Consider the following 16,383-nt stretch of genomic DNA (forward strand, 5'->3'; position numbering starts at 1 on the left):
GGATTTTATCTAAAAGGTACCTGTAGCTAAAAAAATGTCTTTAAACCAGATCCAGAGAGACGCCATCTAGTTTAAAAAAAGACATTAAAGGCTTTTATCTAAAATGTACCTGTAGCTAAAAAAATGTCTTTAAACCAGATCCAGAGAGATGATATTTGTGGGACTCACTGTCGAAAACGTCATCTATCCAGGTACTACACTAAAGCCGCCACTCGCTGTATTGGTGTTACCCCCGTGAACGGTTCTTCTCCTTACTTGTCAAACGTGTATCGGTCTTATAAGTGTTTTTTACGTCGTCGATTGTGACAGTCGGGGAAACGGTCACGTGACTCCAGCTCTCAAAACTCTGGTTTCCGTTTTGAGAGAAGCGTCAGTCATTGTTTAGTTAAAGCGACATTCTCAGGCATCGGGTTTTGCAGCGGTTGCTTAGACGGACTTTGTCTTTCCGCGTACGTGTCCCGTTCCCCGGCTGCCTAAAGTCGTCTTTGTTTATGAACCGCGATAGTTTATCATATTTGGAATGCGGGACGGGCTTTGCGAAAGATTTCCGGACGCCCGTCATGTTCGACGATTTTGGTAAGTTTCACCGTTCAATATTTCGCTTCGAGTTCGCGTTCAGGGTGTAATTAATTTCTAAGGGTATTGCTAGACGCTTTAATTTACGTTCTTAAGGGTTATAAATACACAAAGACCCCGAAACTAAACAGGATGCTATTAATCATAAGTAAAATGATGGAAATAAGTGTGACAGTTTGTTTGATTAGCACGCGAATAAATTTTTCGATTATAGTAGGGTTTAAGGTTTATTTATCACAAAAATATTAGCTTGTGAAATCGTTAGACTTGGCTCAGAAAATTCGTTACTTCCTACACCGAGGACAAGGGGTAATATTTTCTCTTTGTTGGTGGAATTACTTACAGATTAATTTGACGGCTATAAGTACCAGTCAAAACTCATTTAGGTTTCATTTTGGAAAATTATTTCTGTCAAAACAAAGACGGGTGTTTATAAGTTAATTTTACGTTACGATTCAATAATTAATTAGTATCGTAAGTAACGTAATAATAATAAGTATGATATTTCCGATTGTTTCAATGTGAATTTTCTGGCCCAAACGTTTTTTCGACATTTTTAAACATAGAATGATCCATATTTTGTAATGTTATCGTTTAGTCTAGTTGATTTAAATGTTATTAACCGAAAATGCGATAGCTATGAAACGTTGAGATAATTTTTACTTCTCCTGGAAGCTACTATTCTTTTTCTAAATTTTCTTCGGTTTATCTGGGCAAGTAACAACACTCAGTTCTTATCCGTGTTTTCATTTAAATGGTCTGTGTCAAAACAGGCTATCAGTAGAAAATTGGATTTTGGAGAATAATACTTGTTATTACTTAAATGATACTATGTTGTTGTTTAAAAATACATGATTCGTGGAAAAATGGAACTTAGAATAACGATATTTTGCTGACGTACAGTTGGGCAGACGCGTATTTAAATTCGTAATATATGGCTGGTTTGGTTTGGTTTTTTCTCCGCTAGTAAGATATACATTATAAGCTTCTAGTTAGTGTAGGGAGCTGTTGGCTCACGTGGCATGAAGGGCTTGCCAACACCCTACAGCGGAATTTCATCTTTAGATATGTTAGTCACTTCCGGTAACGAAATGAGTCAAGCCTCATTTATTGTATTAGTACAAATAATTGACTTACATTATGTTAATGTTATCTTTTTCTAGCCTCTTAAATAAAATTCACCATTTTCAGAAAATAAAATATATAATTGTTTCTTCTGCAATCATCTCTTTAGGCCTCAAATTGTTCAAAAATTTAAAATAATATTTTGAAAAAATAAATAGCTAAGGTATAGAAATATTTCACGCTTAATTTTTATTAATTAATAAGAAAACAACACTTAAACTCGCTCGTGGACACCTTTCACAAATACTCCTAGCCATAACTAATAAATATACATAAACCTCACCAAATCTTTAAATTTTAAAACCTCCCAATACTAGTTTGAAGGTGGGTTTAAAACTTCTTCCGCGTTGAGTTTGCAAGTTCTCTCTACACTGGTTTAAGGGGTTTTCCCCCGAGCTCTTCGGTTTCCCTTTTCCATAAAATCTTGTAGAGGTTAACAGTAATAGTTAGTGTAGGGAGCTGTTGGCTCGCGTGGCATGAAGGGCTTGCCACCACCCTCCTACGCATTGTAACCCGACCACCTGTTTATAGGCATTAAAAGTCGCTAGATGATTTGGACCAAAGGTGGTGCCTTGGGTATTAGCCTAGCTGATTATTATTGATTATTTTATTAATTCGGTTTAAGGTTTTATATAATGTACGATGTTTTTTGCCGCGCACAATTTTTTCTTGCGAAACGTACGTTCGGGCTTTTTTGTGCCTATAGATCAATTTACAATATTTAACAGGCAAAGATGACTTTAAAGGGGTAAAATTCATCCGAGGTAACGTGGTGATTTGTTAGTAGATGGCACTCTGATAGCAACATGACGTCATAATTTTGATTTTCAACGATTGGTTGAAAGTTTCCCGTTTTTAGTGGAGAACGGTTTTGTCGAGATTTAAAATACAAAATTATCTTCCCTGATTGGATAGTTTAAAATTGTATTATAGTGCCATCCATGGCGGAGAGTGTTAACTACTGTTAAAATTAATTGTTAATTTAAATTACAAAAATTATATATTTTAAAAAGAATTTAAAGTAATATAATTTAGTAATTAAATAATAACTTTTTAAAAAAGTTCATTTTTCATAAACTTTATAGTGTCGCCATCTACCTCAAACATTATATTTGTAGGCAATATGTGATTGCGTCTATAAACCAATCAATATTCCCCTACCACTTGTGACGCATGGACCCCTGCTTGGCACCTGCTCTTGGTGGGCTCCTAGGCTTCAACGTAGTCAGCCTTATGTATAATGCGGCACTCGTGAAGATACTTGTTTCAAACCAAATAAATCGAGCAACGTAAGAAGACTCATACTTATCTCTAAAGGATACGATATATACTTCTAATAATACCTACACATTCTGGTTGATGAGCCAGTATTAAAAAAGACGCGAAAGGGAGTGAGGATAACGGAACTTTTAACTTTCTCAAGGATATTTCGGTTTACATTTGAAATGATAAATAATCTGGTGTTTCTGGGGTCGTCGCTTTCCAAGGAAGTGACAGGCCCGAGAGAAAGTGCCGGGCCTGATAGCTGGCTGTTTTTAGAGTGAGGGGGAAATCGGATGTTATCGGAAGAGGAAAAAACTTCCCTTCCGGTTTCAGAGGCAGTTTCCGGCGTCACGATTAAATGGGTCTACACGACGACAGACGTCACTACTCGCGCCACGGACGACCGGAAGTGAGCGAACTGTGGTTCCCTCCCCCCTCTTTCAAATTCGCGCTATTCGCGCTTATTTTGGGGCGAAACCCACCAAGTATCCCCTCACGAGATCGTTGACCCTCGCAGCTGACCACCCTGTTCGTTGACCATTGTTTATTCCTTAACGCCTTTGGTCTGAGAGCAACTTTGAGTTCAATTGCGTCATCGTTGTCTTTCGATAAGTATGACACTTCCTATTGTTTTAATGCTATTTAAACTTTTTTACACTGACTCTGAAAATTCGTTCGATGATAATTTTTGCTAATAATACTTATTATATTATGTTACTTACTCTGATATTTTTCCAAAGTAAAGGTTTTATTTTTACTTAAAAAAGTTTTAATTTTCATTCAAGCCTTGGTTGGAAAATCAGTCCGATGATAATATTTGCTAATTGTCTGTATTATTGGTATTTAATAATGTAAAGGATTATATAAGTAGCGAAATAGTAGATTAGTCCATTATGAAAAGGGATAATAAAGCTAAACCCTAAACAAATTTGAAGAAATTTAAAAACTTACTAATAGCTCGAACCGATAGGTCTTCGAGCGAACAAAAAGACGCGAAACTCGGACCAAATAGATCTTCTAGTGAAAAACTAAATTAAATAAAATTAAATAGCCAGAAATTCCAACGGTAGACCGGTTTCGTCCTATTTGGGACTCGTCAGTACCGTGCGGGAAATCTGGCTCGCGACTATAAAACCGAATAGAGAAAGTAAGCCTAAATATTAAAAATTTCAAAACGAGTTGCATAACAACGGAAAGCCGAATAGTTGGAGAGTGGTGGAGATTAGTATATACGCAATGTTAAGTTAAAAGTTCGCTACTTATATAATCCTTTACATTGAAGTCCATAGGTGGTTCCTTTTAACTTAATAATGGTAAGAGGACCGTTATATTTAATAATAAATTATTGGACCTATATTTTGTTCTAGAATGGGCAGATTCTCTTGGTAACCAAAATGTCCCAGTTGGGAGAATAGATTGAACGGTTGCCAATTTGATTGTTTTTCTCATTACGTCATCTGGTTTTCTTTTCCGTAGTCTATGGTAACGCAAATCTGGGATAAATCGGTTTGTACTTGATGTTTGCTTGATGAGCGCTTATCGTCATAGTGACGTACTAAGTTACTGAACGGTGTTATTTCTAGTCAGCGCTGTTTTTAAAGATGGCGGCTATAAATGTTACGGGGCCCGAAAATCAGAGGAAGTGAAAAATATTATTTTCAATAATTAATGAGTTGGTAAATGTCGAAATTGTTGACGACAATATTCTTTATTGTTGCAACGATCAGTCTTTTATTTAAAAAAGCGAAAACGGTTATTGCAGTAGCTGGGGTATTCCGATTAAATGATAGGCCTTTGACCAAACCAGTAGAATTGGTGATTAAAACTATAGTTGTATAATTTTAACTCCTCCACCATTCGATTTGCTAAAAAGAGTTTTTTCTGTTAGCTTAGGTTAAGTAAGATAAGATTAGGTTAAGGTTAAATTAGTTTGCTCTAAAGTACTCTTCAGACTATGTAATCTTGGCATACTACTCTAGTTACGTAGTAGGTGGGGTGGCGGAGGGGTTAGCACTTTCCCCTCGCAGCAAGAGGAGCCGGGTTCGATCCCAGTTTGTGGCACTGGGTGAAAACTCGGAACAACTCCTTCTGCGTATAGTTTGCGAGTTTTATTCCCAATGGTTTAAGGGGTTTTCCCCCGATATCTTTCCCCTCCCACAAAAACTTGTTGAGGTTAACGGTAATAGTTAGTGTAGGGAGCTGTTGGCTCGCGTGGCATGAAGGGCTTGCCACCACCCTCCTACGCATTGTAACCCGGCCACCTGAATTAATGACTTCAAAAGTCACATGATGACTAGCTGATTAACCACCATTTTAATTATTATTATTACGTAATAAAAATATTAATTAGAAGTACGACATGTTTCGCACTCTATTCAGAGGCATCATCATGCAGGTCTGATTCGCTTACAACCGATAAAATTCAACTTGGTTACAAATAAGATTTTTATATTTTGAATCACGCTTTAGGTGCAGGGGTTGGAGGGGGTTTCGTAAACTTTTTTATACCATAATTCGGCCAATATATTTCCACGACCGTTGTCTCTGTTTAAACACTGGTTACCTTTGCCCTCTAATGCCATTGTCACAAACCAAATTTATAATTAAGTATTTGATTTGGACTATTTTTAATAATTTGTAGAGATTCTGGAATATTTAGTTTGAATTGGGAATGGGAATGGGAATGGTAGGGAATGGGAATGGGAATGGTAAGGAATGGTGTGGATCAGATTGGTGTATTATTTCCGGTTAGAGAATGGATGGTAAACGTTATTTTGAGTTCGGAAATGGTCGGGAATGGATTTTCGTTTTGATCTCAATACTTTGAATCGGAAATGGGAATGGTACGAAATTAGCGGTAGAAAAAAAAATTGGTCGGAAAATATTTGAATGGAAATGATATATGAATAAATAATGTTTCAGCGGGAGTAAGCGGGAGTGAGAAAATATATGTCAAATGAAATGGGAATGGTTGGATGGCAAATATTCGTATGGGAATGGGAATTATGAAATATGAATGTATATGGTATCAACGGGAATGGGTGGGAATGGTAAGATTTGTACTTCAAATTAGAGGTCGGCGTTTGGATAAGAATTAATCACTTTATCTTTTTTTATCCACAACCGACGATTATCCAAAAAATAAAATTATTTTTTGCATGTTAAATCCCTTTCTATTCGTGGATAATATCTATAAATAAACAGTTAACCGCAATTTTTATGGTTAATCTATATTTTGTCAGTGAATTTATCTGTTTTGCCCACCTCTACTTCACACCACCCTAGCCCATATACAGGGTGTTTCAGTTCCGCTTTAGACGACTGAAACCCGCACAAAATGGCGGCCATGTATGGCCAAAGCTACTAGCTGAAATATCTATATATGAACCCAACTAAAGTCCTTCATATAAAGGATTCTTTCTATAATTTAAGAATATTAGTGTTGTTAACTTTCAGGAAAAATAAAATGCGGAAAAATTTGCGGAAAATTTTCCGAATTGCAGAAAATTTTCCGCAAATCGGAAAAATAAAAATATTAAACATAAATAACTTTTTAAGGGTTTATAATTTTTTAATCTTTTTATCGATATAAAATGTCTAATAACAGTATGTAACGTTAAAAGGAACCACCTATGGACTGCATTGCAAAGGATGAAAAAATTAGCGAAAATGGACTTATCTACTTTTTCGCTAATTTTTTCATCCCTTCTATTAACAGTAAACATACTGCAAAGCATTAATAGTGTTACATTATTAATCAGTTTAAAGCTGGTCTAGAGGTTTAGTTTTACTCTTAGATTCGAAAAAATGAGGCGAAAATGCCGCTTTATTTAAATTTGCAAACAATATTAACTATAGACTAATCATGGAATGAAAACTTTTTTTCGGAAAAATAAGGAAAATATTTTGGAATAAAGGCTTCTGTCATTTTCCTGAAAATTTTCCGACTTACAACACTAAAGAATATTAATAGCCTTGTCAAGAACGTATCTAGTTTACTGAGAACATAAATGGGAATGAATATTGTTTCAACGGGAATGGGTGGAAATGGGTGGGAATGGATGGAAATGGGTGGGAATGGAAACGTGCCTTTTTCAAATTCGGCTCTCTTGTTGAAACGCCAGCAAAGCTCGCCAAACTCCACAAAGCGACAGAAACATATTTTTTTGTCTCTTACGGTCAGTTTTATCCTTGGGAAATCCCCTTTGAAAACTATTCTTGTGAGTTACGCAACGGGGAGAAAAAGGCTACCGATTTTTGGAGAGGTTATTTTCATTTGAATACAATCGCGATTCTGCGTCTCACCAAAGAAGGTTTTCCAAACGTTTTCAGCTTTCTCATTCTTCCGGAAGTTAAAAGACAAAACCGACGCGCAATATTTTTCCGTAGGCTGTTTTTCTCAGAATTTGTTCGCCGTTAAATTTACCAGAGTACCTTTTCCGCTCTAATAAACTTCTTGGAGACGCTTACTCGGCCTTTCATTAAAATTATTCCCAGAAATTATGCCCTCGAATTTCAAATTACCTCGTCACTGTGTTTCCATTGAAAAGTTAAAGACAACATTTTCGTTAAGAATATGTATTTAATATTAATATAATAATTTAGTTTTGTATAGCGGGACCACTGTCACAGGAAGGCTATTCTGTAAAAATCAAAAATAGAAAAATAATATCGATCCGTCAAAAATGGCAATACGCGTGTGGAGAAGGGGCGGATATCGAAATATCAAACTATCGATTGTGTAAGTTCAATTTTAAGTAGTGGCAGTATGTTACGCTATATCTGGTAATTGATTCAAATTATAAGCTAAATGCTTAAGCGGACGACAAATATCTGTTTATTTTTGGTGCCCAAGGCTTCAATTGGCAGCATCGACCGTATGTCGAAGCATTTAATTAAAATAATTTACGTCGGCATTACATACCGCCACAATTTAAAGAATATTAATATTGATAATTTTAAGCCATATTTGTAGTTTAATTTGTTTAAACATAACTTGGACCTTTATAGACTGATTGTACATATTTCCTATTTTTAGCTTAAACATAACTTGGACCTTTATAGACTGATTGTACATATTTCCTATTTTTAGCTTAAACATAACTTGGACCTTTATAGACTGATTGTACATATTTCCTATTTTTAGCTTAAACATAACTTGGACCTTTATAGACTGATTGTACATATTTCCTATTTTTAGCTTAAACAGAACTTGGACCTTTATAGACTGATTGTACATATTTCCTATTTTTAGCTTAAACATAACTTTTATACACTAAAATGGAGTAAATTCGTTATTATCTGATAAAATTAAAATATTTAATAAAAATTTACTAATTTTGACTTTAAAAAGTCACGGGGAAGAGGGTGGAAGTGGAGCAGTTTCAATTAGAATTTTGGTAAGGATGTATAATCATAAGAATGTGCACGTTAATTATTAAATTTAAATATTTGGGGCTAGACTAGCAAAAGGGTTTGTGTGTCCAACACTAGAGGTCGGGGATGGTTAACTTTTATTCAATAGATAAAGCTCTCAAAATTATTCGTAAAATGTTTTGATCAAGTAATTTATATTTCTGTATTATCCGATTAATTTTTTCGATAAATTTGTAAAATTAATCGGAAAAAAAGACGTTTGTTTCGATAAAAAGCTCAAATTTTACGAATAATACATGTTTTTTAACCATTTTCCGAAATATTATCCGGTAAATTTCTTTGTTTACATTTTTTTCCCAAAAAAAATCAATTTAATCATGGATAATGATTAACCGTTACCGACCTCTATCCAACACGTTATGGAAATTTTATCTCCATTCACACGAAGCAACTCGATTGACCAACAAAGTTTTTCCAAAATGTTGTCTCGTGTGAATAGGTTTAAAGTCGGAGTGGTGGTGGTTTTTGGTTATTTGAAGCCTTCTTGAGTTGGATTTCATTTATTAACGGCCCCTGCCGACTAAAATATGAACTATTATGTAATAAATCCTCATCTGGAGCGAGTAAGCTTATAGGGACTATAGTCTCTCTACTTTTCTATTTGCTCGGAAACGATGAATAGGATGTAAGCATGCGCGATGCCGTTTCGCAGTCATTTATCTAGACACTCGCCTCTCTCCCCCCCCTTTTTTTAGTTTAGCCCTTTGATATCGATTTTCAGAGGGTACTATTATGACGATAGTCGTTGCTGTAGTTGAACCGCTTTTTACGCCGTTCCCAATGAGAGCCTATTTTAACCAATAGGCAAAAGGTAATGGGGCTGGGACCTGGCTAGAAAATTACTTCAAATTAAAGGAGAACTGTAACCAAAACCAAAATTTACGAGGTTTTTTTACAGAAAGATAGAAAATATATTAATAATTATGTCCCTGAAATTTTATAGTTATTGGAAAAGTATTTAAAAAGTTACGCTACTTTTTCCGCAACCTACGTCAAACGGCTTAAAAAATTTAGGAAATCGCGGTTGAACCAACGTGCAGCATCAAAAGAATGAAGCGCCAAAAATTTGAGAAAGGGCGGCGTGTAAGGCGTATTAAAAACACGATTAACTACAATCTACCAATTTAACTAGGTTAAAAAGCCAAGGAGAATGTTGTAGCAGACGGCAGTTCCGACCGAAAAACGATAAAACCGGGTAAAATATATTTCGTTCACGAGATGGCGCTGCAGGTAGGTTCAACCAAGCGGTTCTGAGATTCTCGAGTCGGGTGGGATAAAACACGAAATTTGGTTGCTTATAATAAATCAAATACTGGAAATATTAACATGAAATTTTTTGTTTAACCAAAAGTATCCAAGTCTTCAGTGTCTGACCTCAAAGGCCAGAGACCCATAGATTCCGCTGAGACGTTAGATCTGGAGACCGGATCTATCAGTGAAGACTCGATACCATAAATCGTTCCATTTCCTGCTGCGTCTTCGGCCTTTAAGATTAGATAATTAAGATTACTCAGGAGACCGGAGACTTTGGGTGGCGGAGCAGTTAGCAATTTCGCCTCGTAGCAAGAATAGCCGGGTTCGAACCCGACTTGTGGCACTGGGTGAAAACTCTGAACAACTCCTTCTGCGTTGAGTTTGAAAGCTCTGCCCCCCTGGTTAGAGTGGTTTTCCGAGTAGAGTCAAAGACTGGAGGTCCGAGTAGAGTCAAAGACTGGAGGTCCGAGTAGAGTCAAAGACTGGAGATCCGTGTAGAGTCAAAGACGACTGGAGATCCGTGTAGAGTCAAAGACTGGAGAACCGTGTAGAGTCAAAGACGACTGGAGATCCGTGTAGAGTCAAAGACGACTGGAGATCCGTGTACAGTCAAAGACGACTGGAGATTCGTGTACAGTCAAAGACGACTGGAGATCCGTGTACATTCAAAGACGACTGGAGATCCGTGTACAGTCAAAGACTGGAGATCCATGTAGAGTCAAAGACTGGAGATCCATGTAGAGTCAAAGACGACTGGAGAACCGTGTAGAGTCAAAGACGACTGGAGAACCGTGTAGAGTCAAAGACGACTGGAGAACCGTGTAGAGTCAAAGACGACTGGAGAACCGTGTAGAGTCAAAGACGACTGGAGAACCGTGTAGAGTCAAAGACGACTGGAGAACCGTGTAGAGTCAAAGACTGGAGATCCGTGTACAGTCAAAGACGACTGGAGATCCGTGTACAGTCAAAGACGACTGGAGATCCGTGTACAGTCAAAGACGACTGGAGATCCGTGTACAGTCAAAGACGACTGGAGATCCGTGTACAGTCAAAGACGACTGGAGATCCGTGTACAGTCAAAGACGACTGGAGATCCGTGTACAGTCAAAGACGACTGGAGATCCGTGTACAGTCAAAGACGACGGGAGAGCCGTGTACAGTCAAAGACGACTGGAGATCCGTGTACAGTCAAAGACGACTGGAGATCCGTGTACAGTCAAAGACTGGAGATCCGTGTAAAGTCAAAGACTGGAGATCCGAGTAGAGTCAAAGACTGGAGATCCGTGTAGAGTCAAAGACTGGAGATCCGTGTAGAGTCAAAGACTGGAGGTCCGAGTAGAGTCAAAGACTGGACCAGATCGTATAGTGGAGACTTTAAGCCCGTTACGAATCTTCAAGTGACCACAAATTTTGCCTATAGTGTCAATAAAACAAGAACAATGAGATTCTTGGTTCCTGTTTTAAACAAATCCCCGGGGAGGTTAAAGCTGTGTCAAATGTCTAAGACAGCGGTTCCCAATTTATTTTTGCAATGGTACCCTAAATTTTCCACCTAATTCTGCTGGAACCCCAACTTAATTTTTTACTTATCTTAAGCTGCGACCTGGGGTTACGAATTTCCGTTTGCTATTGTGCCCACGGCCACCTTGTTTCCACTTAAATCTCGCGACGTTAAGTAGCTCTCCTACAAATTACTTTTTCAAATTTTTGGGCCTCATGCTTTTCTCGCTCTTTCTTCGCAGTCCTCGTTTTAAAATTAACTTATCTTCCTGGACATTATAATAATGCTGCCGCTTCCGGATTTCTTTTGGACTTTCTGTCGCGTGTTAGTATATTGAACGTCTTGTTAATCTTTTGATACGGAAATAAGGCCATATTTGGAAAAGCTTGGCCGTTCCCCTTTAACAATTTATTAATTTAACTCCTGTCACTATTAAAGCGAGTATAATTTAATTTTAACTACTTTCCGTTGAAGCCCCTTATTTTTGGGAAAATGTCTATAACAGATGGGCTCATCGATTGTCTTTTTTTCTTGGCTGTTCTAAAACGAAATGATCGAAATCAATGGTTCGGAAAAAAATCTTTTGGAATCAGCAGCAGCCATGTTGGATAAAATATCGCCTCGAAAGAAATCGAAGAAATCGATTGTAGCAGACGAACTTTACCCGGAATATTTTTCATCTTTTCCCTCCCATATATGCGGGAAAGCTTCGCGTAGCTCATACAATCGATACTGTTCCCGTCGCCGCCGTCGTCGCTTCCGACCTTATCTGTAGCGCCATATTTCTTTCTATCCTTCCTTTATAAACGTCATCATTTTATATATTTCATCGTGACGTTATAAAAATTTGTAACTTACCTTTCCTAAACGTCACGTTGGAACACGAATGTTTTTATTTGTGATTTGTACGTCATTATATTCGATTTTTCTTTACTGTTTATGTGATTCATCAAGACTTCATCTTAATTTTAAGTCTAGAGCGCCATCTTTTGAGTGGAAAATGAAACATCATTTATAAGTGTTATATAAATTATTACAAATATATTATTAGATTAAATGTTTTTAATTTCATATAAATACACAGTGTTGGGCATTTTCGTCAAGGAACCGCTCAGCTCACTCACCGTTCGCACTCGCTAGCATAATATCCGCTCACGGTCACGTATTTTTGTGCGGTAAAATAAGCGCTCCTCCTTTTTCGTTTTTTTTGAGCGGGAAAATAAGCGCTCCTCTCTTTAAGCTCTTTTTTGAGCGGTAAAATAAGCGCTCCTGTCTTTCCGCTCTTTTTTGAGCGGTAAAATAAGCGCTCCTCTCTTTCCGCTCTTTTTTGAGCGGTAAAATAAGCGCTCCTCTCTTTCCGCTCTTTTTTGAGCGGTAAAATAAGCGCTCCTCTCTTTCCGCTCTTTTTGTACGGTAAAATAAGCGCTCCTCTCTTTCCGCTCTTTTTTGAGTGGTAAAATAAGCGCTCCTCTCTTTCCGCTCTTTTTTGTACGGTAAAATAAGCGCTCCTCTCTTTCCGCTCTTTTTTGAGCGGTAAAATAAGCGCTCCTCTCTTTCCGCTCTTTTTGTACGGTAAAATAAGCGCTCCTCTTTTTCCGCTCTTTTTTGAGTGGTAAAATAAGCGCTCCTCTCTTTCCGCTCTTTTTTGTGCGGTGAAATAAGCGCTCCTCTCTTTCCACTCTTTTTGAGCGCTGAAATTTTCACTCCTCTCATTTTCATTTCGTAAAGCATATTAATTACATTTTATTCATTTTATTTTGTTGTTATTATGTAATTGATATTATATGAAATATAATTTTACATTTAATATTCTGGTTACACTATTTTCCAAACGTATATTTAGAATTAGCTATAACTATAGAAAATGTTGAAGTCGTTATTAATTATTTCAATTTCGCTCAATAGATGGCGTCATCTGAATCTTAATTATTAATATTTTAAATAAGTAAAAACCATGCAGAGAAGTCTACAAGTGTCATACTTATTTTAGTATGTTCCTTATGCTGCTCTATAGCTTTTGTTCCTACAGTTTGCACCGCCTATTTTGCATCCTTTAGGCAATTTATTTGGTTGAAATATCACTTACATTGTTAGTCAGGATGTCCAAAAATAGTTTTTTAACCAAAGGTGACCGTAGTGGTGAATAAACATTTCTCCCCCCTCCCTTTTCTAAAATGGTATGCGAGGGAAGGCAAAGGGGGGGGGGGAGTGAAAGATAGGCTGGGAAGACGTTTATCCGGGGGCTAATCCGCCGCTCGTTCTCCACCGCATCTTGACGCTCCACGGAGGAAAAACAAGCTACCCAAAGGCAATTTACAGTCCGGCGCTTAAAGTGGAAATTTAGCAGGTGGCCCTACGTTAACTGTAAAGTGTAATTAGAATATAAAACCAAATTACCATCTTTAAAAAACCTTTGAAATATAAATAAATTTAATGATATCAGCCGAATGAAGTTCTTGAGCTGCGCTACAGGTGGCAGTAGGTTAACTATAAGGGATTAAAGTGTACGACTAAAACCCAAATGAGAGTGGACGCAGTTCCGTCTTTCCCATTGGGCAAAAAGGGCACTGCCCTAGAGCCCCAAGATTCTGGAGGGCCCCATTTTTCAATTTTTTAAATGCAAAAGAAATTTTAATCACAAAAATGTTTTTAACATTGCTTCGTATTTAGTCGCGTCTATAACCAGGGTAAATCTAAAACGAATAAAGACTTTTGGCTGTTAGTATTTTTTAAATTTAGAATAAGCTTCTTCTTTAATAACCTTTTGTAGGACAAGTGAAACTATTTGAACCGATAGTTGTAGATTACAGCGACGATGGACTTCGCGCTGGAGGTTAGAAACTTGGTGGAGTTATAGGGGATCGCCCATAGTTCTGCCCAGGGGCCTCTAATTATGTTAAGACGGCCCTGAGTTGACGTATATCCTATCCTCGCACATAGCGGTAGATGGCGCCACTGCGTTACCGCGGTGCTAAAACGTTAATATATTTCTTATGAAAACAATAGAAGTATTAATATAATATAAATACGTATTATTTATTATAAATTATCTCTCATCGTATACACTCAACAGTAAATCCCCTAAGTTTATAAATACAGCGCAACCTCTAGATGGCGTAAGGCGCCGAACTAAAGACGGTATCCCAGAAAGACGCGTAGAAAAACTATCCCCGAGGGTACGAAAGCTGTCCAATTCGTTTACACTTGTCAGAGCCATCAGCGTAGGCTGTACTCTCTACCGCCTCTTCGAGTTCGCTGCCAAGTGAGGTCCGTAGCGTGTTGCCCGACGATACATAGAGTCTCTTATACGTTACGGAGTCATCTTCGGCGCCTGGAAAGGGAAGGGGAGTTGAAAGGTCTTTAAGGGATAACCCGTGCCCTGGTCGGAGTAGAAGGTTCTGGCCCATATATGTCCGGTAGCAGTCTGACCACTGGCCCGTAAGGCCATTACCGCTAACCCCCAGCCCAGCTTTTTTCGATAAATAATCGATTGGGCCACCAACTGCCATCTGTGAAAAAACACGGATCATTTTTCTTTTCTTCCAGCCCTGGGATTCTGAACCGCCACTCTTTCACATATATTACCCATTTAGATTGCGCGCAAGATTTCCAGCAATTCTTGACCGTAAATTATTTGAAAGCCGCGCGGCGTTCAGACTTTTAAAACGAAATAGTGTAGTTTGTTAGTTCTAAGCAGTATAATTAATTTCACAATTACAAGGAGACGACCCGAAGTGTAACGCACCGATTTTGTTCAAACTCGCTGGTTTGGTAGACCTTCGTGTATCTTGAAAAACCCTAAAGGGAAATGTCTCCAATGGCAACCGTTTGGCCATGGCAACCAAAAATGTTTTTGACAACACAAAATGGAAATTTACCCATTGAGTATAACATGGGTATCTGACCAATTTTAAGGGTACACCTGTAAAAAATTTAAATTTTTTTATAATGCTAAAAATAGAAAATATAAATAAAACAATAATTAAAAAGTTCGAAATTGATTAAAATTTTTACAAGGGGGGAGGGAGGTACCCTTAAAATTGGTCAATGTTATATTCAATGGGAAAGTTTCCAATTTGTGTTGTCAAAAACATTTTTGGTTGCCATGGCAAAACGGTACATTTAACAAAATCGGTGCGTTACATCTCGGGTCGTCTCCTTGTAAAGTTAATTATGGCATCATAATTACAATGAAGTATAATTTTAAATATTGCATTTAAGCTCCCACAGAAAAGATTTAAATAAATTATGTTTTTAAATAACTCCATGCAGTAGCAGTTCTTTTTAAAATATTTTTAAACATTTTCAATAAGTTTACCATGGAACAGAAATTAAATATTTATAATTGCATTTATTTCTTAATTTTTTTTTCAGAATTGTTGTTAAATAAAGCATAGTGTAACAATTGAATATCAAAGTAAGAGATACATAATATTGCATTTAAAATACCGGTTGATTTTGCAATATACTGCCGTCATGAACCATGATGGTTACTTTAAATCAAAATCAACCTAATCACGCGACAATTGTAAAATATCAAACGAATGTAGGATTATGAAGGATCGCAGGACTGAAGGAGGATGATTCAAATATCATCATCAACAATCACTAACTACTCGTACAATAGTCAGCGGCAGAGGTGGTGCTCGCGTTGGGCTCGAGACAAAGTTTATTAGTTTGTTCAACCTATAAGCAACAAACACAACACCCCACACAAGGAGAACGCAACCCGTCAAAAGTCGTGGATTTTCTTGTGTACGTTTTTCATTGGCTAGACGCTTTAGCTCCTGCTGCCGTCGGAAGGGGAAAATTCGGAAATTGTCTTCCCCCCGCCCGTAAAACGTTCAGCGTAAAGGCTCGTGACGCTCGTCCAATGAAATTCGTACACAACCCTTCGTTAGCGTGTTTAAAGGCTAGCTGCGTTCTCCTTGTGTTTGTTGCTCCTAGGTTCAACTAATTTTGAATGAAATAAGTAGTGTGAACAACAGAAGTTGAAAAGCTTTTTGTGGAACCGACATGGTGTAAATGGTTTTGAAATATGCAACTATTTATAATTCAACCAATCAAATTGAGTTATTCCGTGACGGCACCGACGCTCAAACTCTGACCTTTTATCTGCTTATAAATTCCTATTATTTAAATAGCAGGTAACGACTTTTATTTTGGTCTAAATAACGTAAATCATTTTGACATGTTAAAACTAATTTCTAAATTTATTGCTTTTAGAA

The 16,383-nt window shown here is 37.3% G+C and overlaps 1 protein-coding gene across 1 annotated transcript in view; it reads left to right on the plus strand.

Annotated features, from left to right (window-relative positions):
- Positions 1–506: 506 nt before the first annotated feature.
- LOC149936537 (uncharacterized) overlaps positions 507–16,383 on the plus strand; it is a 76,771-nt gene continuing 60,894 nt past the window's right edge. The window contains exon 1 of the mRNA XM_090181671.1: positions 507–576. The gene's annotated coding sequence lies outside the window, so the exon portion shown is untranslated. The remainder of the gene's footprint in view (positions 577–16,383) is intronic.

Source organism: Leiobunum rupestre, chromosome 7 (assembly GCF_980474605.1).
Source record: "Leiobunum rupestre chromosome 7, qqLeiRupe1.1.hap1, whole genome shotgun sequence".
NCBI lineage: Eukaryota > Metazoa > Arthropoda > Arachnida > Opiliones > Sclerosomatidae > Leiobunum > Leiobunum rupestre.